The sequence below is a fragment of the Scyliorhinus torazame genome, chromosome 31 (genome assembly GCF_047496885.1).
Source record: "Scyliorhinus torazame isolate Kashiwa2021f chromosome 31, sScyTor2.1, whole genome shotgun sequence".
Lineage (NCBI taxonomy): Eukaryota > Metazoa > Chordata > Chondrichthyes > Carcharhiniformes > Scyliorhinidae > Scyliorhinus > Scyliorhinus torazame.
The window spans coordinates 11,404,477-11,427,373 of NC_092737.1; positions in this window are offsets into that span (position 1 = coordinate 11,404,477).

Below are 22,897 nucleotides of genomic sequence, written 5' to 3' on the forward strand. Positions count from 1 at the left end.
TAACACCACCAGCCAGGCACTGCTAAGTTGCCAGCATGGCACTGACAGGGTGCCAGGGCACCTGGGTGGCACTGCCAAGAGTCCAGGTCTGAGGGGAGGAATGCTCATGAGTGGAAGGATGCGGAGGGAGTATTGAGAGTGGGGGTTGACGAGCGGGCATGTGTGGCCTCCAGAATGTTGGGGGAGGGTGCAAGATGGGGGTCCCAGAAAGGGGGGAGGCCGAAAAGGGGGTGCGGTACAGCCTGAGAAGGGGGGTCCTCAGTGACTCCACGGCCCGGTGTCCTCACTGGGAATGGGGGGGAAGGGGGGGCGGGGGGAATGCCCATGTGTGTGGGGGGGTGACACTGCCCGTGGGTGGGGGTTGTTGGGGACCCTCAAGATCAGATATCAGGCCCACCCTTCCAAAATGGCGGCCCGATCTCTGAGGAGTCGGCCTGACCAGTGAGCTCAGCTCCTCAACCTGAAAATAATTCCAAATGTGGGCTTGCCCGGAGAGGAACTCACTATGGCCCAAAAACATAACAAAGTGCCGTTCGATAGCGGTCAGGAGCTCCCCGACACAGCCGTCGAGGAACTCACGGGAAACTCGCTCGCTACGGCTCTTAGAACTTGTCCCGTCCAATCGCGCCCCTTAAATCTGTCTTCTTCAGTCCTTGTGCCATTCGTCAATAGAAACAGCAATTCTCTGTCGTCATCTTGTCCACCCATGTCAGATCTCTCCTCATCTCCTTTGCTGCAAGGTGACCAATACCAGCTTCTCCAACTAACCTTGTAGCTAAAATCCCTAATCTCTACAACCTTCCGAACAAATCTCCGCAACCTCTCAATGACCTGAGCATTTTACTCAAGTATGGTGGCCAGAACTGGACACAATACTCTCGTTGGAACCTAACCAGAGTTTTAGAAAGATTCAGTGTAACTTTGCTGCGTTTTCCCCCTCAATGTCCCTATTTATGAAATAAAAGATCCCATTTGCTTCTTTTTAAAGCCTCACTCAAGCGGCCCTGCCTCTTCAAAGATCGAAGCACATTCCTCTATCTCAGCACATTCTTCAGAAATGTTGTTTGGTCTATATTGCCTCTCCCTTCTGCCAAAGTGACCACCTCATGCTTCTTGGCATTAATTCCCGCCTGCGACCTGCCTGCCTATTCGACGAGCCTTTCATGTTGCACTCGATTGTATCGTGCTCACACTTGGCAGCATTTCCAAGTTTGGAAAGCCTTTTAAAGTAGCGACAACAAGGTGAGATTGCTCCCCATTTTAGCCTTCCAACTTTCACATTGAAGAAAATAAGTGGGAAGTTGGTGTATCGGTCAATGTATCGAAGGCATATTCCTGAATATCGCCTTTGTGTTGATCGCAGTTAATATCGCTGCCAACAATATTCAAGAATTATGATTGCGGAAGATGAATATGTGCGTGGTGAAGATCAAAGGGATTGTAAAAAGAAATCTGACACATCACTTGTCGTTCCTGAATCTTTTATTAAGCGAGCAAGGTGCAAGTACATTCTTTATCATAGATACAGTAAGCAATTGGAGTCCAACCCCACTCTCCCAAACCCAACTGACACACTTGGAATTCAACTCAACTCAACCCAGGGAAGAGCAGCTGATCTAATGGGTTGAGCTCCAGCAGCCAACTGAGGCCAGCTCAAACCATTGGGGCAAGCCAACTTTGACTGAGAAGGAAAATCATCAAGGCCACAGCTCCAAGTTGTTTTCCTTGTTCAAAACTCACAAGAAGACAACTTGGGATTTTGAAACAGGTCTTGATGAACTCTTAATCAATGCGCTTGACATCCAGTTTTCGATCTGCGCAGCGGAATCGAAGAGGTGGTTTCTGATTTGGAATAAGATTTCACCATTACGTTCCCTGGGAGTTTCCCTCAGTTTCAGATTTCAATTGAAAGTTTGTTCAACTTCCTGTCCCACAAAGATAATAATTACGTTCAATTGACATCAGTACCACCCTTCATTCTGCAAAGATGTTTCATTTGAAAGGTCAGCGCCGGTCACTCCAAGATTACTCCAAAGTCTAAAATGTCTGAGAGGACATGCAACTTTAATTGGACTCGGGAATTATGGTCGGAAGAGATCACGTCAATTTTTATTTCAAATATTTAAAAACTAATCCATGAATCTAGGAGGACAAATCTTCAGTTAAGGACGTTACTTGACGAATAAACATTTATTCTCCAAGGATCTCCAGTCAGAGACCAAGAAGGCCTTTATCCCAACAGGTTGTACCATTTGTGGTTTTTGTGATGTTCACCAACAAAGAGGCTGGTCCGCGGTGGTGAGTTGCGGTGTGACTGGAGCATCAGTTGTCCTCCGTGCTCCTGATCCAATGGTGAAGGGATGTCCCTTTTTGAGCAGCTACTGATTTAACGCGAAGCAGATTATGAGCAGCAATAACAATTACATCCATTAGTGATCCAATCCAGAACGTGCTTCCTAGAAATCGAGACAGACTTATTAATGTACATCATTGTTCAACGTCAACTTCATCAACTGAGAAACAAGAGCCCAGGCGGATATGAGGCAAATGGTGCTGATTGTGAATAAATATGAAGCAGGAAAATAACAAAACAGAATTGTAATTAAAACTATCACTTCAGAATGGCGTGGAAGAAGGGTATTAAATAGACTGACCGTCAATATTCATTCGGTAAAGGGTAAAGTCGCCACAGTCCCAGATGACCATGGGTTGCTTTCCCCTTAGAGGAGGTGAGCTGATTGGTGGGGATTTAACCCGAGGGTCACCATACCTCAGGCGAGGGGCAAGGTTGAGAAGGCGGGGCCTTCATGAATCACCTCATTACAAGACCACTAACCCCACACTCCCTCGATTATAGATCTTCACACCCTGCCTCCTGTAAGATCTTTCTCCCAAATTCTTTATGGGATAACTCAGAGCCAGTTAAGACTCAATTGCTGTCAAATAGAAAGTGCAGAGCGTTGAGACAGGACATTTTCTTCAAATGTTATTTGTTAATCTTTCCTATCCAAGGGGCTCTCAGAATGCAAGTGGTTGTTATGGGTTGTAACCAATCGTAGGCCCGGCCTTCTGGTGACTCACTGAGTTTAGCCATGGCTCAGTTGGTAGAACTCTCAATTTTGGCACTCAAGGATCTGGGTTCAAGTGGCACTCCAGGGTCTGTCCACCAACCAAGGCCAACACACCCAGTGCTGCACTGTCTGAGGTGTCGTCTTTTGTGTGAGATGTTAAAATGGGAGTGATATTTTGAAAGACAGTCGGGAAGTTGTCCTGAGCATCAATTATCCCTCACCAGAAAATACGTCATCAATCGGTCATCATCACCTCACTGACTCCAAACTGGCAACCGTGTCTCCTACATTACAACAGTGACTCTTTCAGCTAACATGCCCTCAGAGGGCACTGCCAACAACGGCTTTGGCTGGATTGGTCCAGGATTAGGCTTGATCAACGTACTGCAGTCATTTGCCATTGCCTTCTGCTGTATGGCTGATAAGGAAACTTGCCCCCTTTGGGCCGAATGGCCTAATTCTGCTCCGATGCCTTGTGGTCTTTTATTGCCTGTCATCAAACAAAGGATCCGCAGGCTGACCAACAGCTTTTACAGTGCAGAAGGAGGTCATTCGACCCATCGAGTCTGCATCGGTCCTTGGACAGATCACCCTACTTAAGCCCACATCTCCACCGTAACCCACCTAACCCTTTGGACACTCAGCGGCAATGTATCATGGTCAATCTACCTCACCCGCACATCTTGGAGTGTGGGAGGAAACCGGAGGAAACCCACGCACACACGGGGAGAAAGTGCAAGCTCCACACGGCCAGTCACCCGGGGCGGGATTGAACCCAGGACCCTGCAGCTGTGAGGCAGCAGTGCTAATCACTGTGCCACCGCGCCGCCCCCTTGTTCAACTTGTTTGCCCACGTTATCAATGCACCTTCCATAACCATCCAGTCCTGATGTGGGACATGGACCCAGAGGTTGAGGCCCAGAAATAGGATCACTGCCCATTTCACCACAAGACCCCACTTACACCAGTGACTCCATTTCACCAAGTATTTAATTGGTTGTAAAGTGCTTCAAGACATCCAATGGTAATTTAAAGAACTATATAAATGCAAGTCTCTCATTTTTCTACTCCGAACAAAATAATGGCGTTATCTTTTAATATAAACTCTTAAAAGATCCATTTACCAGAAGGATGAGTACTCAGGAACTATCAGAGAGACATCAGTGAACACATTGTCCATGGTAGCAGTAACAACCATAGGGACAATCGGCGTCACAGCTGCAGCCTAGGAAGGAAATGCAAGGTGAATTTAGTCCAATTGTTTAAACCAGCTTTTTCAATGCTTATCATCAGGAATTCCGTTCAGGAGTTCTGTGAATGTTCAGGAACCAGAGAAATGCCACCTAACCTCACTGTGGGAGAACCTTCACCACACGGATTACAATCGTTCAAGAAAGTCGTCCGCCACCATCTTCGTAAAGGGTGGCTGGGAATAGACAAAACACGCCAGTGATGCCCATCGGCAGTGTGTGGGTCCACTCACCAATTTCTGGGGCATCTTACTAACGGGAAGGCAACGAACAAAAACCCTCACACATGCAGTGGGTCCAGAGTTTTCATAACCGTACAGTTGCTGATCAGATATTCAGCAAATCGAAGGCCCTATACCCAGGAGGCACTTTGTGGTTTTGCATTTCTAACACCAGGTGGCGGGTGGGGGGAGGGGGTGGGGGTGGGGGGCGGGGGGGGGGGGGGGGGGGGGGGAGAATAGCAATGATAAAGATTACAATCGACCTCATTGCTGAGGGTCTGCAGTCAGCCAGACAAGGAAAGGAGGTCAGACTCCCTTCCTGAAAGGGGGTTAGTGAACCAACAATTATAGTTTCAGAATCACCATGACTGAGACGAGCGTTATAATGTAAGGATTATTAATTGACTTTCAATTCCACCAGCTACAGCAGTGGGATTTGAACCTGTGTCCTCAGAGCTTTAGCCAGCGGCCTCTGGATTACTTGTCCAGTTGCCATTACCACTGTGCTACCATCGCCCACTAAACATCTCAGGCACGAGCTGAAATGAGCTGCTCGCCCCACCAATAGTTTGCTGTAACGTGGCGGTAGATATTAGTGAAAGGGCAGCAGTGTAGGGAATGCAGCCGTCTTTCACTCCCATCCACAGTTTTGTTCCTCACTCTCTCTGTTCTTATTCGTGGGGGTGCGACAGATCTCCAAAAATAGACAATACTTGCCATAATTTCCGTATCCTGTGGAACAAACAGATAGGTGTCAACACCGACTGCAGAAAATGACTTGGAAATCCACATTTTCTATCCAAACAGTTCAGCAATTGGCACATTCAGCATGGCACAGATTTGGGTCTTTTCAAAATTAAAGGAGCATTCTTGTTTAATTTCAGTTTTTTTCATCACTTCTCCCTTTTCCGATCAATATCGCATTATTTCACATCAAGGCAATATTTAACTTCATCACAAATTCTAGCTTGGCAATAAATTTCACAAACAAAACACATTTTACCCTTCAGACTCCCTTCATTTGAATTTATTTAAGTTAATTTAGATTCTATGTTTTGATAAGATCATTCGGGGACAGATAATGTATGAGCGATCTATTGAGCGATCTATGAGCAGATAATACAAAGATATGCAGAGGGACAGATAGTATTGAGGTAGCAGAGGGGCTCAGAAGGACTTGGGCAGGCGAGGAGAATGGGCAATGAAGTGGCAGATGGAATACAATGTGGAAAAGTGTGAGGTTATGCACTTTGGAAGGAAGAATGGAGACATAGAGTATTTTCAAAATGGGGAAAATATTAGGAAATCAGTAGCACAAAGGGACTTAGGAGTCCTTGTTCAAAGTTCTCTTAAGGTTAATGTGCAGGTTCAGTCGGCAGTTAGGAAGGCAAATGCAATTTTAACATTCATGTCGAGAGGGCTTGAATATAAGAGGTGGGAATCTACTTTTGAGGCTGTATCAGGCTCTGGTCAGACCCCATTTGGAGTATTGTGAGCAGTTTTGGGCCTCGTATCTAATGAAGGATGTGCTGGCTTTGGAAAGGTTCCAGAGGAGGTTCATAAGAATGGTCCGTGGAATGAAGGGCTTGTCGTATGAGGAGCGGTTGAGGACTCTGGGTCTGTACTCGTTGGCATTTAGGAGGATGAGGGGGGATCTTATTCAAAGTTACAGGATACTGCGAGGCCTGGATAGAGTGGATGTGGAGAGGATGTTTCCACTAGTAGGAAAAAGTAGAACCAGAGGACACAATCTCAGACGAAAGGGACGATCCTTTAAAACAGAGATGAGGAGGAATTTCTTCAGCCAGAGGGTGGGGAATCTGTTTGACCCTTTTCCGCAGAAAGCTGTGGAGGCCAAATCACTGAGTGTCCTTAAGACAGAGATAGATAGGTTCTTGCGTAATAAGGGGAACAGGGGTTATGGGGAGAAGGCAGGAGAATGGGGATGAGAAAAATATCAGCCATGATTGCATGGCCGTGCAGACGCGATGGGCCGAGTGGCCGAATTCTGCTCCTATGTCTTATGGTCTTATCTGACAATCCTTTGTCAGCTATTCAATGAAGCTTTCATGCAATTATATATAACAAAAATTGTTCGGGGTGCAGAATTTATTTCAACCGTGCTAAGTTCTTCAGTGGAATGAATTTTCATTACGGTCTGGTTAATGATCACATTTCAGGATAGGACTGATTTTAAGAGCTCGGAAAACCACCAATAGGACAGAATTATATATTCATATTGTAACCTGATGGTAACCTGTCCAACAGCAATTTGAAATATTTGGCTTATTTTGAGCATTGCCTCTATTAATGAGCATACACTGGTTGGGGCGGTAGATGCCATGGGTTTAACCACTGTTGTTGCCTTCAGATACTCTCCCTGCCCTCCGAGTATTATTGGAATCACCAAGTGAGAGCCAGGTGGGTGGCTTCGCCTGGACAGGATCTGAAATTTGCTGTAATCATATTTCATTGGTCAGCTGAACATTTTGTCAATTAGAAGTGTCAGTTCTGCTGTACCTTCCCATAACAAAAACATATATTTATTCCTGGACCAGCATTGACTCCGTGAATACTTTGTAACAAGGGAATAGACGACAATGTGCAGGATAATTAGGGGGAACGGGACTTGTGATTGGCAGCCACCAACATCTTTTATTATTCAGTGTCTGTGTCCTTATTCCTTGTTGAAAATCGGATCAGTAAAATTAAAATCACTACCTCTGTTGGAGTAGCTGCGTCCTGCGGATAGAAAAGAATAGATTGGTGTTAACAGTTTGTGGAGAGAGTGTTTTGGAAATCTACATTTTCAAAGCAATAAGATTCACAATTGGAACATTCATCAATGCAAGCATTAGAAGGTTGGTGTGGTTCTTTCAAAAATTAAATGAAAATTTCCATTCAAATGATTTTATTTTCATGGTTATTCCTATCTCCTCCCTTTGCAGGTGAATATCGAACTGTCTTGCACCAAAGTAGAGAATAAAATGCAAATTTCTCTCCTTCATAGTTTATGTATTTACCTCGGTTTTTAACTAATCTTTACCATTCACACCCAAATTTCAACATGCTTAAGTTGTTTATGGCTCTAATTTATACTTGAATTATTTGGGGACAACCCTGCATGAGTTGTGTAACTTGTTTTCCTCTCTCTTTTATTTAATGCCGATTTTAACGATTCATCATTTAAAAAAAGTCAGAACTGTACGTCAGCAGTGCAGCAATATGTATAAAATAACAAAAATACTGCAGATGATGGAATCCAAAACAAGAAACAGGTTTCTCTCCTGATAGATGGGACAGGCCTGCTGAGTTTTTTCAGCAATATTGTTAAATGTGCAATGTTGGCTGGTTAATGATCACATCTCAGGGCAGGACAGACTTGAGTAACCAAAAAGTATCCTGATTGGAAGAATTATAAGTTAATTTTGAACCTGCTTGTTCACAAGTAGGGAAGATGGAAATAATTGACACAACTGATTGGATAGATCTATCTCATTTGGCGTTAAACAATCAGCTGCTGGATAATTCCAGCCAATGGTATTAATGACTTGCCCCAATGTTGACCATTGCCTTCACTGCTGACTGTACACAGGGGAGTTTACCATGGGTATTCTCACTGTTACTGTCTTTCAACACTGTTAGTTCATTCCCTGCGTTACAGAAATCATAAAGGGAGAGGCCAAAGACTAGGAATTCCTGAGCAGGGTCTAAAATTTGCTGTTATCTTTTTTTGAGAGGTCAGCTGAACCTTTAATCAACTACACAATTTGGTAAATCCCATTTTCCGTTGCGTTTTGGAGAACTAAAGTATATTTTTACCTTCAGTAATTTCAGAACAGAAAATTAACTGAATTAATACCGCATTGAGGCGGAGAATCGCTCGTCAACCGAAAGTCAGGGGTGTTCCGGGCACCCCCCTAGGTACCCTCTTGCCCCAGCTAACCCATCAATGAGATGGGCAAGCTCCAACGCAGCCAGTGCCACCTGCCTGGCTGGGATGAGAATGTGTGAGGAGTCGAGTGCTTATGTGCAGTTCCTGCTTGTCAGGCCCCCCAGTGCCGATCCCGACCCCGTCGTATCGCACATGGGCATGCATTGGAATTGCACGAGCTCCATGTGCTAGCCCAATTAATGTCCTACATTGCTCCAGGACCAGCGTCACTTTTGGTGCCCTACAATACTCCCGATTCACTCCCATCGACAGTTTTGTTCCTCACTCTCTCTGTTCTTATTCGTGAGGGTGCAACAGATCTCCAAAAATAGACAATACTTGCCATAATTTCCGTATCCTGTGGAACAAACAGATAGGTGTCAACACCGACTGCAGAAAATTACTTGGAAATCCACATTTTCTATCCAAACAGTTCAGCAATTGGCACATTCAGCATGGCACAGATTTGGGTCTTTTCAAAATTAAAGGAGCATTCTTGTTTAATTTCAGTTTTTTTCATCATTTCTCCCTTTTCCGATCAATATCGAATTATTTCACATCAAGGCAATATTTATCTCCATCACAAATTCTAGCTTGGCATTAAATTTCACAAACAAAACATATTTTACCCTTCAGACTCCCTTCATTTCAATTTATTTAAGATAATTTAGATTCTATGTTTTGATAAGATCATTCGGGGACAGATAATGTATGAGCGATCTATTGAGCTATCTAATGTACAAGCAGATAATACAAAGATATGCAGAGGGACAGATAGTATTGAGGTAGCAGAGGGGCTCAGAAGGACTTGGGCAGGCGAGGAGAATGGGCAATGAAGTGGCAGATGGAATACAATGTGGAAAAGAGTGAGGTTATGCACTTTGGAAGGAAGAATGGAGACATAGAGTATTTTCAAAATGGGGAAAATATTAGGAAATCAGAAGCACAAAGGGACTGAGGACTCCTAGTTCAAAGTTCTCTTAAGGTTAATGTGCAGGTTCAGTCGGCAGTTAGGAAGGCAAATGCAATTTTAGCATTCATGTCGAGAGGGCTAGAATATAAGAGCTGGGAATCTACTTTTGAGGCTGTATAAGGCTCTGGTCAGACCCCATTTGGAGAATTTCGAGCAGTTTTGGGCCTCATATCTAAGGAAGGATGTGCTGGCCTTGGAAAGGTTCCAGAGGAGGTTCAAAAGAATGGTCTGTGGAATGAATGGCTTGTCGTATGAGGAGCGGTTGAGGACTCTGGGTCTGTACTCATTGGCATTTAGGAGGATGAGGGGGGATCTTATTCAAAGTTACAGGATACTGCGAGGCCTGGATAGAGTGGACGTGGAGAGGATGTTTCCACTAATAGGAAAAAGTAGAACCAGAGGACACAATCTCAGACTAAAGGGACGATCCTTTAAAACAGAGATGAGGAGGAATTTCTTCAGCTAGAGGGTGGGGAATCTGTTAGACCCTTTCCGCAGAAGGCTGTGGAGGCCAAATCACTGAGTGTCCTTAAGACAGAGATAGATAGGTTCTTGCGTAATAAGGGTATCAGGGGTTATGGGGAGAAGGCAGGAGAATGGGGATGACGAAAATATCAGCCATGATTGCATGGCCGTGCAGACGCGATGGGCCGAGTGGCCGAATTCTGCTCCTATGTCTTATGGTCTTATCTGACAATCCTTTGCCAGCTATTCAATGAAGCTTTCATGCAATTAAATATAACAAAAATTGTTCGGGGTGCAGAATTTATTTCAACCGTGCTAAGTTCTTCAGTGGAATGAATTTTCATTACGGTCTGGTTAATGATCACATTTCAGGATAGGACTGATTTTAAGAGCTCGGAAAGCCACCAATAGGACAGAATGATATATTCATATTGTAACCAGATGGTAACCTGTCCAACAGCAATTTGAAATATTTGGCTTATTTTAAGCATTGCCTCTATTAATGAGCATACACTGGTTGGGGCGGTAGATGCCATGGGTTTAACCACTGTTGTTGCCTTCAGATACTCTCCCTGCCCTCCGAGCATTATTGGAATCACCAAGTGAGAGCCTGGTGGGTGGCTTCGCCTGGACAGGATCTGAAATTTGCTGTTATCATATTTCATTGGGTCAGCTGAACATTTTGTCAATTAGAAGTGTCAGTTCTGCTGTACCTTCCCATAACAAAAACATATATTTATTCCTTGACCAGCATTGACTCCGTGAATACTTTGTAACAAGGGAATAGACGTCAATGTGCGGGGTAATTAGGGGGAACGGGACTTGTGATTGGCAGCCACCAACATCTTTTATTATTCAGTGTCTGTGTCCTTATTCCTTGTTGAAAATCGGATCAGTAAAATTAAAATCACTACCTCTGTTGGAGTAGCTGCGTCCTGCGGAAAGAAAAGAATAGATTGGTGTTAACAGTTTTTGTAGAGAATATTTTGGAAATCTACATTCTCAAAGCAATAAGATTCACAATTGGAACATTCAACAATGCAAGCATTAGAAGGTTGGTGTGGTTCTTTCAAAAATTAAATGAAAATTTCCATTCAAATGATTTTATTTTCATGGTTATTCCTATCTCCTCCCTTTGCAGGTGAATATCGAACTGTCTTGCACCAAAGTAGAGAATAAAATGCAAATTTCTCTCCTTCATAGTTTATGTATTTACCTCGGTTTTTAAGTAATGTTTACCATTCACACCCAAATTTCAACTTGCTTAAGTTGTTTATGGCTCTAATTTGTACTTGAATTATTTGGGGACAATCCTGCATGAGTTGTGTAACTTGTTTTCCTCTCTCTGTTATTTAATGCCGATTTTAAACATTCATCATTTAAAAAAAGTCAGAACTGTTCGTCAGCAGTGCAGCAATATGTATAAAATAACAAAAATACTGCAGATGATGGAATCCAAAACAAGAAACAGGTTTCTCTCCTGATAGATGGGACAGGCCTGCTGAGTTTTTACAGCAATATTGTTAAATGTGCATTGTGGTCTGGTTAATGATCACATCTCAGGGCAGGACAGACTTGAGTAACCCAGAAGGATCCTGATTGGATAGTTCATTTTGAACCTGCTTGTTCACTAGTAGGTAAGTTGGAAATAATTGGCACAGCTGATTGGACAGAACTATCTCATTTGAAGTTAAACATTCAGCTACTGGACAATTCCAGCCAATGGTATTAATGACTTGCCCCTATGTTGACCATTGCCTTCACTGCTGACTGTACGCAGGGGAGTTTACCATGGGTATTCTCACTGTTACTGTCTTTCAATACTGTTAGTTCATTCCCTGCGTTGCAGAAATCATAAAGGGAGAGGCCAAAGACTAGGAATTCCTGAGCAGAGTCTAAAGTTTGCTGTTATCTTTTTTTGAGAGGTCAGCTGAACCTTTAATCAACTACACAATTTGATAAATCCCATTTTCCGGTGCGTTTTGGAGAACTAAAGTATATTTTTACCTTCAGTAATTTCAGAACAGAAAATTAACTGAATTAATCCCGCATTCAGGCGGAGAATCGCTCGTCAGCCGAAAGTCGGGGGTGTTACGGGCACCCCCCTAGCTACCCTCTTGCCCCAGCTAACCCATCAATGAGATGGGCAAGCTCCAACGCAGCCAGTGCCACCTGCTTGGCTGGGATGAGAATGTGTGAGGAGTCGAGTGCTTATGTGCAGTTCCTGCTTGTCAGGCCCCCCAGTGACGATCCCGACCCCGTCGTATCGCACATGGGCATGCATTGGAATTGCACGAGCTCCATGTGCTAGCCCAATTAATGTCCTACATTGCTCCAGGACCAGCGTCACTTTTGGTGCCCTACAATACTCCCGATTCACTCCCATCGACAGTTTTGTTCCTCACTCTCTCTGTTCTTATTCGTGGGGGTGCAACAGATCTCCAAAAATAGACAATACTTGCCATAATTTCCGTATCCTGTGGAACAAACACATAGGTGTCAACACCGACTGCAGAAAATTACTTGGAAATCCACATTTTCTATCCAAACAGTTCAGCAATTGGCACATTCAGCATGGCACAGATTTGGGTCTTTTCAAAATTAAAGGAGCATTCTTGTTTAATTTCAGTTTTTTTCATCACTTCTCCCTTTTCCGATCAATATCGAATTATTTCACATCAAGGCAATATTTATCTCCATCACAAATTCTCTTAAGGTTAATGTGCAGGTTCAGTCGGCAGTTAGGAAGGCAAATGCAATTTTAACATTCATGTCGAGAGGGCTTGAATATAAGAGCTGGGAATCTACTTTTGAGGCTGTATCAGGCTCTGGTCAGACCACATTTGGAATATTGTGAGCAGTTTTGGGCCTCATATCTAAGGAAGGATGTGCCGGCCTTGGAAAGGTTCCAGACGAGGTTCATAAGAATGGTCCGTGGAATGAAGGGCTTGTCGTATGAGGAGCGGTTGAGGACTCTGGGTCTGTACTCGTTGGCATTTAGGAGGATGAGGGGGGATCTTATTCAAAGTTACAGGATACTGCGAGGCCTGGATAGAGTGGACGTGGAGAGGATGTTTCCACTAGTAGGAAAAAGTAGAACCAGAGGACACAATCTCAGACTAAAGGGACGATCCTTTAAAACAGAGATGAGGAGGAATGTCTTCAGCCAGAGGGTGGGGAATCTGTTAGACACTTTGCGCAGAAGGCTGTGGAGGCCAGATCACTGAGTGTCCTTAAGACAGAGATAGATAGGTTCTTGCGTAATAAGGGTATCAGGGGTTATGGGGAGAAGGCAGGAGAATGGGGATGAGAAAAATATCAGCCATGATTGCATGGCCGTGCAGACGCGATGGGCCGATTGGCCGAATTCTGCTCCTTTGTCTTATGGTCTTATCTGACAATCCTTTGTCAGCTATTCAATGAAACTTTCATGCAATTATATATAACAAAAATTGTTCGGGGTGCAGAATTTATTTCAACCGTGCTAAGTTCTTCAGTGGAATGAATTTTCATTACGGTCTGGTTAATGATCACATTTCAGGATAGGACTGATTTTAAGAGCTCGGAAAACCACCAATAGGACAGAATTATATATTCATATTGTAACCTGATGGTAACCTGTCCAACAGCAATTTGAAATATTTGGCTTATTTTGAGCATTGCCTCTATTAATGAGCATACACTGGTTGGGGCGGTAGATGCCATGGGTTTAACCACTGTTGTTGCCTTCAGATACTCTCCCTGCCCTCCGAGTATTATTGGAATCACCAAGTGAGAGCCAGGTGGGTGGCTTCGCCTGGACAGGATCTGAAATTTGCTGTAATCATATTTCATTGGTCAGCTGAACATTTTGTCAATTAGAAGTGTCAGTTCTGCTGTACCTTCCCATAACAAAAACATATATTTATTCCTGGACCAGCATTGACTCCGTGAATACTTTGTAACAAGGGAATAGACGACAATGTGCAGGGTAATTAGGGGGAACGGGACTTGTGATTGGCAGCCACCAACATCTTTTATTATTCAGTGTCTGTGTCCTTATTCCTTGTTGAAAATCGGATCAGTAAAATTAAAATCACTACCTCTGTTGTAGGAGCTGCCTCCTGCGGAAAGAAAAGAATAGATTGGTGTTAACAGTTTGTGGAGAGAGTGTTTTGGAAATCTACATTTTCAAAGCAATAAGATTCACAATTGGAACATTCATCAATGCAAGCATTAGAAGGTTGGTGTGGTTCTTTTAAAAATTAAATGAAAATTTCCATTCAAATGATTTTATTTTCATGGTTATTCCTATCTCCTCCCTTTGCAGGTGAATATCGAACTGTCTTGCACCAAAGTAGAGAATAAAATGCAAATTTCTCTCCTTCATAGTTTATGTATTTACCTCGGTTTTTAACTAATCTTTACCATTCACACCCAAATTTCAACATGCTTAAGTTGTTTATGGCTCTAATTTATACTTGAATTATTTGGGGACAATCCTGCATGAGTTGTGTAACTTGTTTTCCTCTCTCTGTTATTTAATGCCGATTTTAACGATTCATCATTTTAAAAAAGTCAGAACTGTACGTCAGCAGTGCAGCAATATGTATAAAATAACAAAAATACTGCAGATGATGGAATCCAAAACAAGAAACAGGTTTCTCTCCTGATAGATGGGACAGGCCTGCTGAGTTTTTTCAGCAATATTGTTAAATGTGCATTGTGGTCTGGTTAATGATCACATCTCAGGGCAGGACAGACTTGAGTAACCAAAAAGTATCCTGATTGGAAGAATTATAAGTTAATTTTGAACCTGCTTGTTCACAAGTAGGGAAGATGGAAATAATTGACACAACTGATTGGATAGATCTATCTCATTTCGCGTTAAACAATCAGCTGCTGGATAATTCCAGCCAATGGTATGAATGACTTGCCCCTATGTTGACCATTGCCTTCACTGCTGACTGTACGCAGGGGAGTTTACCATGGGTATTCTCACTGTTACTGTCTTTCAACACTGTTAGTTCATTCCCTGCGTTACAGAAATCATAAAGGGAGAGGCCAAAGACTAGGAATTCCTGAGCAGGGTCTAAAATTTGCTGTTATCTTTTTTTGAGAGGTCAGCTGAACCTTTAATCAACTACACAATTTGGTAAATCCCATTTTCCGTTGCGTTTTGGAGAACTAAAGTATATTTTTACCTTCAGTAATTTCAGAACAGAAAATTAACTGAATTAATACCGCATTCAGGCGGAGAATCGCTCGTCAACCGAAAGTCAGGGGTGTTACGGGCACCCCCCTAGGTACCCTCTTGCCCCAGCTAACCCATCAATGAGATGGGCAAGCTCCAGCGCAGCCAGTGCCACCTGCCTGGCTGGGATGAGAATGTGTGAGGAGTCGAGTGCTTATGTGCAGTTCCTGCTTGTCAGGCCCCCCAGTGACGATCCCGACCCCGTCGTCTCGCACATGGGCATGCATTGGAATTGCACGAGCTCCATGTGCTAGCCCAATTAATGTCCTACATTGCTCCAGGACCAGCGTCACTTTTGGTGCCCTACAATACTCCCGATTCACTCCCATCGACAGTTTTGTTCCTCACTCTCTCTGTTCTTATTCGTGGGGGTGCAACAGATCTCCAAAAATAGACAATACTTGCCATAATTTCCGTATCCTGTGGAACAAACAGATAGGTGTCAACACCGACTGCAGAAAATTACTTGGAAATCCACATTTTCTATCCAAACAGTTCAGCAATTGGCACATTCAGCATGGCACAGATTTGGGTCTTTTCAAAATTAAAGGAGCATTCTTGTTTAATTTCAGTTTTTTTCATCATTTCTCCCTTTTCCGATCAATATCGAATTATTTCACATCAAGGCAATATTTATCTCCATCACAAATTCTAGCTTGGCATTAAATTTCACAAACAAAACATATTTTACCCTTCAGACTCCCTTCATTTCAATTTATTTAAGATAATTTAGATTCTATGTTTTGATAAGATCATTCGGGGACAGATAATGTATGAGCGATCTATTGAGCTATCTAATGTACAAGCAGATATTACAAAGATATGCAGAGGGACAGATAGTATTGAGGTAGCAGAGGGGCTCAGAAGGACTTGGGCAGGCGAGGAGAATGGGCAATGAAGTGGCAGATGGAATACAATGTGGAAAAGTGTGAGGTTATGCACTTTGGAAGGAAGAATGGAGACATAGAGTATTTTCAAAATGGGGAAAATATTAGGAAATCAGAAGCACAAAGGGACTGAGGACTCCTTGTTCAAAGTTCTCTTAAGGTTAATGTGCAGGTTCAGTCGGCAGTTAGGAAGGCAAATGCAATTTTAACATTCATGTCGAGAGGGCTAGAATATAAGAGCTGGGAATCTACTTTTGAGGCTGTATAAGGCTCTGGTCAGACCCCATTTGGAGAATTTCGAGCAGTTTTGGGCCTCATATCTAAGGAAGGATGTGCTGGCCTTGGAAAGGTTCCAGAGGAGGTTCAAAAGAATGGTCTGTGGAATGAATGGCTTGTCGTATGAGGAGCGGTTGAGGACTCTGGGTCTGTACTCATTGGCATTTAGGAGGATGAGGGGGGATCTTATTCAAAGTTACAGGATACTGCGAGGCCTGGATAGAGTGGACGTGGAGAGAATGTTTCCACTAATAGGAAAAAGTAGAACCAGAGGACACAATCTCAGACTAAAGGGATGATCCTTTAAAACAGAGATGAGGAGGAATTTCTTCAGCTAGAGGGTGGGGAATCTGTTAGACCCTTTCCGCAGAAGGCTGTGGAGGCCAAATCACTGAGTGTCCTTAAGACAGAGATAGATAGGTTCTTGCGTAATAAGGGTATCAGGGGTTATGGGGAGAAGGCAGGAGAATGGGGATGACGAAAATATCAGCCATGATTGCATGGCCGTGCAGACGCGATGGGCCGAGTGGCCGAATTCTGCTCCTATGTCTTATGGTCTTATCTGACAATCCTTTGTCAGCTATTCAATGAAGCTTTCATGCAATTAAATATAACAAAAATTGTTCGGGGTGCAGAATTTATTTCAACCGTGCTAAGTTCTTCAGTGGAATGAATTTTCATTACGGTCTGGTTAATGATCACATTTCAGGATAGGACTGATTTTAAGAGCTCGGCAAGCCACCAATAGGACAGAATGATATATTCATATTGTAACCAGATGGTAACCTGTCCAACAGCAATTTGAAATATTTGGCTTATTTTAAGCATTGCCTCTATTAATGAGCATACACTGGTTGGGGCGGTAGATGCCATGGGTTTAACCACTGTTGTTGCCTTCAGATACTCTCCCTGCCCTCTGAGCATTATTGGAATCACCAAGTGAGCGCCTGGTGGGTGGCTTCGCCTGGACAGGATCTGAAATTTGCTGTTATCATATTTCATTGGGTCAGCTGAACATTTTGTCAATTAGAAGTGTCAGTTCTGCTGTACCTTCCCATAACAAAAACATATATTTATTCCTTGACCAGCATTGACTCCGTGAATACTTTGTAACAAGGGAATAGACGTCAATGTGCGGGGTAATTAGGGGGAACAGGACTTGTGATTGGCAGCCACCAACATCTTTTATTATTCAGTGTCTGTGTCCTTATTCCTTGTTGAAAATAGAATCAGTAAAATTAAAATCACTACCTCTGTTGGAGATGCCACGTCCTGTGGAAAGAAAAGAATAGATTGGTGTTAACAGTTTGTGGAGAGAGTGTTTTGGAAATCTACATTTTCAAAGCAATAAGATTCACAATTGGAACATTCATCAATGCAAGCATTAGAAGGTTGGTGTGGTTCTTTCAAAAATTAAATGAAAATTTCCATTCAAATGATTTTATTTTCATGGTTATTCCTATCTCCTCCCTTTGCAGGTGAATATCGAACTGTCTTGCACCAAAGTAGAGAATAAAATGCAAATTTCTCTCCTTCATAGTTTATGTATTTACCTCGGTTTTTAACTAATCTTTACCATTCACACCCAAATTTCAACATGCTTAAGTTGTTTATGGCTCTAATTTATACTTGAATTATTTGGGGACAATCCTGCATGAGTTGTGTAACTTGTTTTCCACTCTCTGTTATTTAATGCCGATTTTAACGATTCATCATTTTAAAAAAGTCAGAACTGTACGTCAGCAGTGCAGTAATATGTATAAAATAACAAAAATACTGCAGTTGATGGAATCCAAAACAAGAAACAGGTTTCTCTCCTGATAGATGGGACAGGCCTGCTGAGTTTTTTCAGCAATATTGTTAAATGTGCATTGTGGTCTGGTTAATGATCACATCTCAGGGCAGGACAGACTTGAGTAACCAAAAAGTATCCTGATTGGAAGAATTATAAGTTAATTTTGAACCTGCTTGTTCACAAGTAGGGAAGATGGAAATAATTGACACAACTGATTGGATAGATCTATCTCATTTGGCGTTAAACAATCAGCTGCTGGATAATTCCAGCCAATGGTATTAATGACTTGCCCCTATGTTGACCATTGCCTTCACTGCTGACTGTACGCAGGGGAGTTTACCATGGGTATTCTCACTGTTACTGTCTTTCAACACTGTTAGTTCATTCCCTGCGTTACAGAAATCATAAAGGGAGAGGCCAAAGACTAGGAATTCCTGAGCAGGGTCTAAAATTTGCTGTTATCTTTTTTTGAGAGGTCAGCTGAACCTTTAATCAACTACACAATTTGGTAAATCCCATTTTCCGTTGCGTTTTGGAGAACTAAAGTATATTTTTACCTTCAGTAATTTCAGAACAGAAAATTAACTGAATTAATACCGCATTCAGGCGGAGAATCGCTCGTCAACCGAAAGTCAGGGGTGTTACGGGCACCCCCCTAGGTACCCTCTTGCCCCAGCTAACCCATCAATGAGATGGGCAAGCTCCAGCACAGCCAGTGCCACCTGCCTGGCTGGGATGAGAATGTGTGAGGAGTCGAGTGCTTATGTGCAGTTCCTGCTTGTCAGGCCCCCCAGTGCCGATCCCGACCCCGTCGTATCGCACATGGGCATGCATTGGAATTGCACGAGCTCCATGTGCTAGCCCAATTAATGTCCTACATTGCTCCAGGACCAGCGTCACTTTTGGTGCCCTACAATACTCCCGATTCACTCCCATCAACAGTTTTGTTCCTCACTCTCTCTGTTCTTATTCGTGGGGGTGCAACAGATCTCCAAAAATAGACAATACTTGCCATAATTTCCATATCCTGTGGAACAAACAGATAGGTGTCAACACCGACTGCAGAAAATTACTTGGAAATCCACATTTTCTATCCAAACAGTTCAGCAATTGGCACATTCAGCATGACACAGATTTGGGTCTTTTCAAAATTAAAGGAGCATTCTTGTTTAATTTCAGTTTTTTTCATCATTTCTCCCTTTTCCGATCAATATCGAATTATTTCACATCAAGGCAATATTTATCTCCATCACAAATTCTAGCTTGGCATTAAATTTCACAAACAAAACATATTTTACCCTTCAAACTCCCTTCATTTCAATTTATTTAAGATAATTTAGATTCTATGTTTTGATAAGATCATTCGGGGACAGATAATGTATGAGCGATCTATTGAGCTATCTAATGTACAAGCAGATAATACAAAGATATGCAGAGGGACAGATAGTATTGAGGTAGCAGAGGGGCTCAGAAGGACTTGGGCAGGCGAGGAGAATGGGCAATGAAGTGGCAGATGGAATACAATGTGGAAAAGTGTGAGGTTATGCACTTTGGAAGGAAGAATGGAGACATAGAGTATTTTCAAAATGGGGAAAATATTAGGAAATCAGAAGCACAAAGGGACTGAGGACTCCTTGTTCAAAGTTCTCTTAAGGTTAATGTGCAGGTTCAGTCGGCAGTTAGGAAGGCAAATGCAATTTTAACATTCATGTCGAGAGGGCTAGAATATAAGAGCTGGGAATCTACTTTTGAGGCTGTATCAGGCTCTGGTCAGACCCCATTTGGAGTATTGTGAGCAGTTTTGGGCCTCATATCTAAGGAAGGATGTGCTGGCCTTGGAAAGGTTCCAGAGGAGGTTCAAAAGAATGGTCTGTGGAATGAAGGGCTTGTCGTATGAGGAGCGGTTGAGGACTCTGGGTCTGTACTCATTGGCATTTAGGAGGATGAGGGGGGATCTTATTCAAAGTTACAGGATACTGCGAGGCCTGGATAGAGTGAACGTGGAGAGAATGTTTCCACTAATAGGAAAAAGTAGAACCAGAGGACACAATCTCAGACTAAAGGGATGATCCTTTAAAACAGAGATGAGGAGGAATTTCTTCAGCTAGAGGGTGGGGAATCTGTTAGACCCTTTCCGCAGAAGGCTGTGGAGGCCAAATCACTGAGTGTCCTTAAGACAGAGATAGATAGGTTCTTGCGTAATAAGGGGATCAGGGGTTATGGGGAGAAGGCAGGAGAATGGGGATGACGAAAATATCAGCCATGATTGCATGGCCGTGCAGACGCGATGGGCCGAGTGGCCGAATTCTGCTCCTATGTCTTATGGTCTTATCTGACAATCCTTTGTCAGCTATTCAATGAAGCTTTCATGCAACTAAATATAACAAAAATTGTTCGGGGTGCAGAATTTATTTCAACCGTGCTAAGTTCTTCAGTGGAATGAATTTTCATTACGGTCTGGTTAATGATCACATTTCAGGATAGGACTGATTTTAAGAGCTCGGAAAGCCACCAATAGGACAGAATGATATATTCATATTGTAACCAGATGGTAACCTGTCCAACAGCAATTTGAAATATTTGGCTTATTTTAAGCATTGCCTCTATTAATGAGCATACACTGGTTGGGGCAGTAGATGCCATGGGTTCAACCACTGTTGTTGCCTTCAGATACTCTCCCTGCCCTCTGAGCATTATTGGAATCACCAAGTGAGAGCCTGGTGGGTGGCTTCGCCTGGACAGGATCTGAAATTTGCTGTTATCATATTTCATTGGTCACCTGAACATTTTGTCAATTAGAAGTGTCAGTTCTGCTGTACCTTCCCATAACAAAAACATATATTTATTCCTTGACCAGCATTGACTCCGTGAATACTTTGTAACAAGGGAATAGACGTCAATGTGCGGGGTAATTAGGGGGAACGGGACTTGTGATTGGCAGCCACCAACATCTTTTATTATTCAGTGTCTGTGTCCTTATTCCTTGTTGAAAATCGGATCAGTAAAATTAAAATCACTACCTCTGTTGGAGTAGCTGCGTCCTGCGGAAAGAAAAGAATAGATTGGTGTTAACAGTTTTTGTAGAGAATATTTTGGAAATCTACATTCTCAAAGCAATAAGATTCACAATTGGAACATTCAACAATGCAAGCATTAGAAGGTTGGTGTGGTTCTTTCAAAAATTAAATGAAAATTTCCATTCAAATGATTTTATTTTCATGGTTATTCCTATCTCCTCCCTTTGCAGGTGAATATCGAACTGTCTTGCACCAAAGTAGAGAATAAAATGAAAATTTCTCTCCTTCATAGTTTATGTATTTACCTCGGTTTTTAAGTAATGTTTACCATTCACACCCAAATTTCAACTTGCTTAAGTTGTTATTGGCTCTAATTTGTACTTGAATTATTTGGGGACAATCCTGCATGAGTTGTGTAGCTTGTTTCCTCTCTCTGTTATTTAATGCCGATTTTATCTATTCATCATTTAAAAAAAGTCAGAACTGTTCGTCAGCAGTGCAGCAATATGTATAAAATAACAAAAATACTGCAGATGATGGAATCCAAAACAAGAAACAGGTTTCTCTCCTGATAGATAGGACAGGCCTGCTGAGTTTTTACAGCAATATTGTTAAATGTGCATTGTGGTCTGGTTAATGATCACATCTCAGGGCAGGACAGACTTGAGTAACCCAGAAGGATCCTGATTGGATAGTTTATTTTGAACCTGCTTGTTCACTAGTAGGTAAGTTGGAAATAATTGGCACAGCTGATTGGACAGAACTATCTCATTTGAAGTTAAACATTCAGCTACTGGACAATTCCAGCCAATGGTATTAATGACTTGCCCCTATGTTGACCATTGCCTTCACTGCTGACTGTACGCAGGGGAGTTTACCATGGGTATTCTCACTGTTACTGTCTTTCAATACTGTTAGTTCATTCCCTGCGTTACAGAAATCATAAAGGGAGAGGCCAAAGACTAGGAATTCCTGAGCAGAGTCTAAAGTTTGCTGTTATCTTTTTTTGAGAGGTCAGCTGAACCTTTAATCAACTACACAATTTGATAAATCCCATTTTCCGGTGCGTTTTGGAGAACTAAAGTATATTTTTACCTTCAGTAATTTCAGAACAGAAAATTAACTGAATTAATCCCGCATTCAGGCGGAGAATCGCTCGTCAGCCGAATGTCGGGGGTGTTACTGGCACCCCCCTAGGTACCCTCTTGCCCCAGCTAACCCATCAATGAGATGGGCATGCTCCAACGCAGCCAGTGCCACCTGCCTGGCTGGGATGAGAATGTGTGAGGAGTCGAGTGCTTATGTGCAGTTCCTGCTTGTCAGGCCCCCCAGTGACGATCCCGACCCCGTCGTCTCGCACATGGGCATGCATTGGAATTGCACGAGCTCCATGTGCTAGCCCAATTAATGTCCTACATTGCTCCAGGACCGGCGTCACTTTTGGTGCCCTACAATACTCCCGATTCACTCCCATCGACAGTTTTGTTCCTCCCTCTCTCTGTTCTTATTCGTGGGGGTGCGACAGATCTCTAAAAATAGACAATACTTGCCATAATTTCCGTATCCTGTGGAACAAACAGATAGGTGTCAACACCGTCTGCAGAAAATTACTTGGAAATCCACATTTTCTACCCAAACAGTTCAGCAATTGACACATTAAGCATGGCACAGATTTGGGTCTTTCCAAAATTAATGAAATGAAAAGGTTTATTTGGGGCACATCCAGTATGAGTTGTGTGGCATTCTTCGCTCTGTTATTCAATGCAGTTTTACAA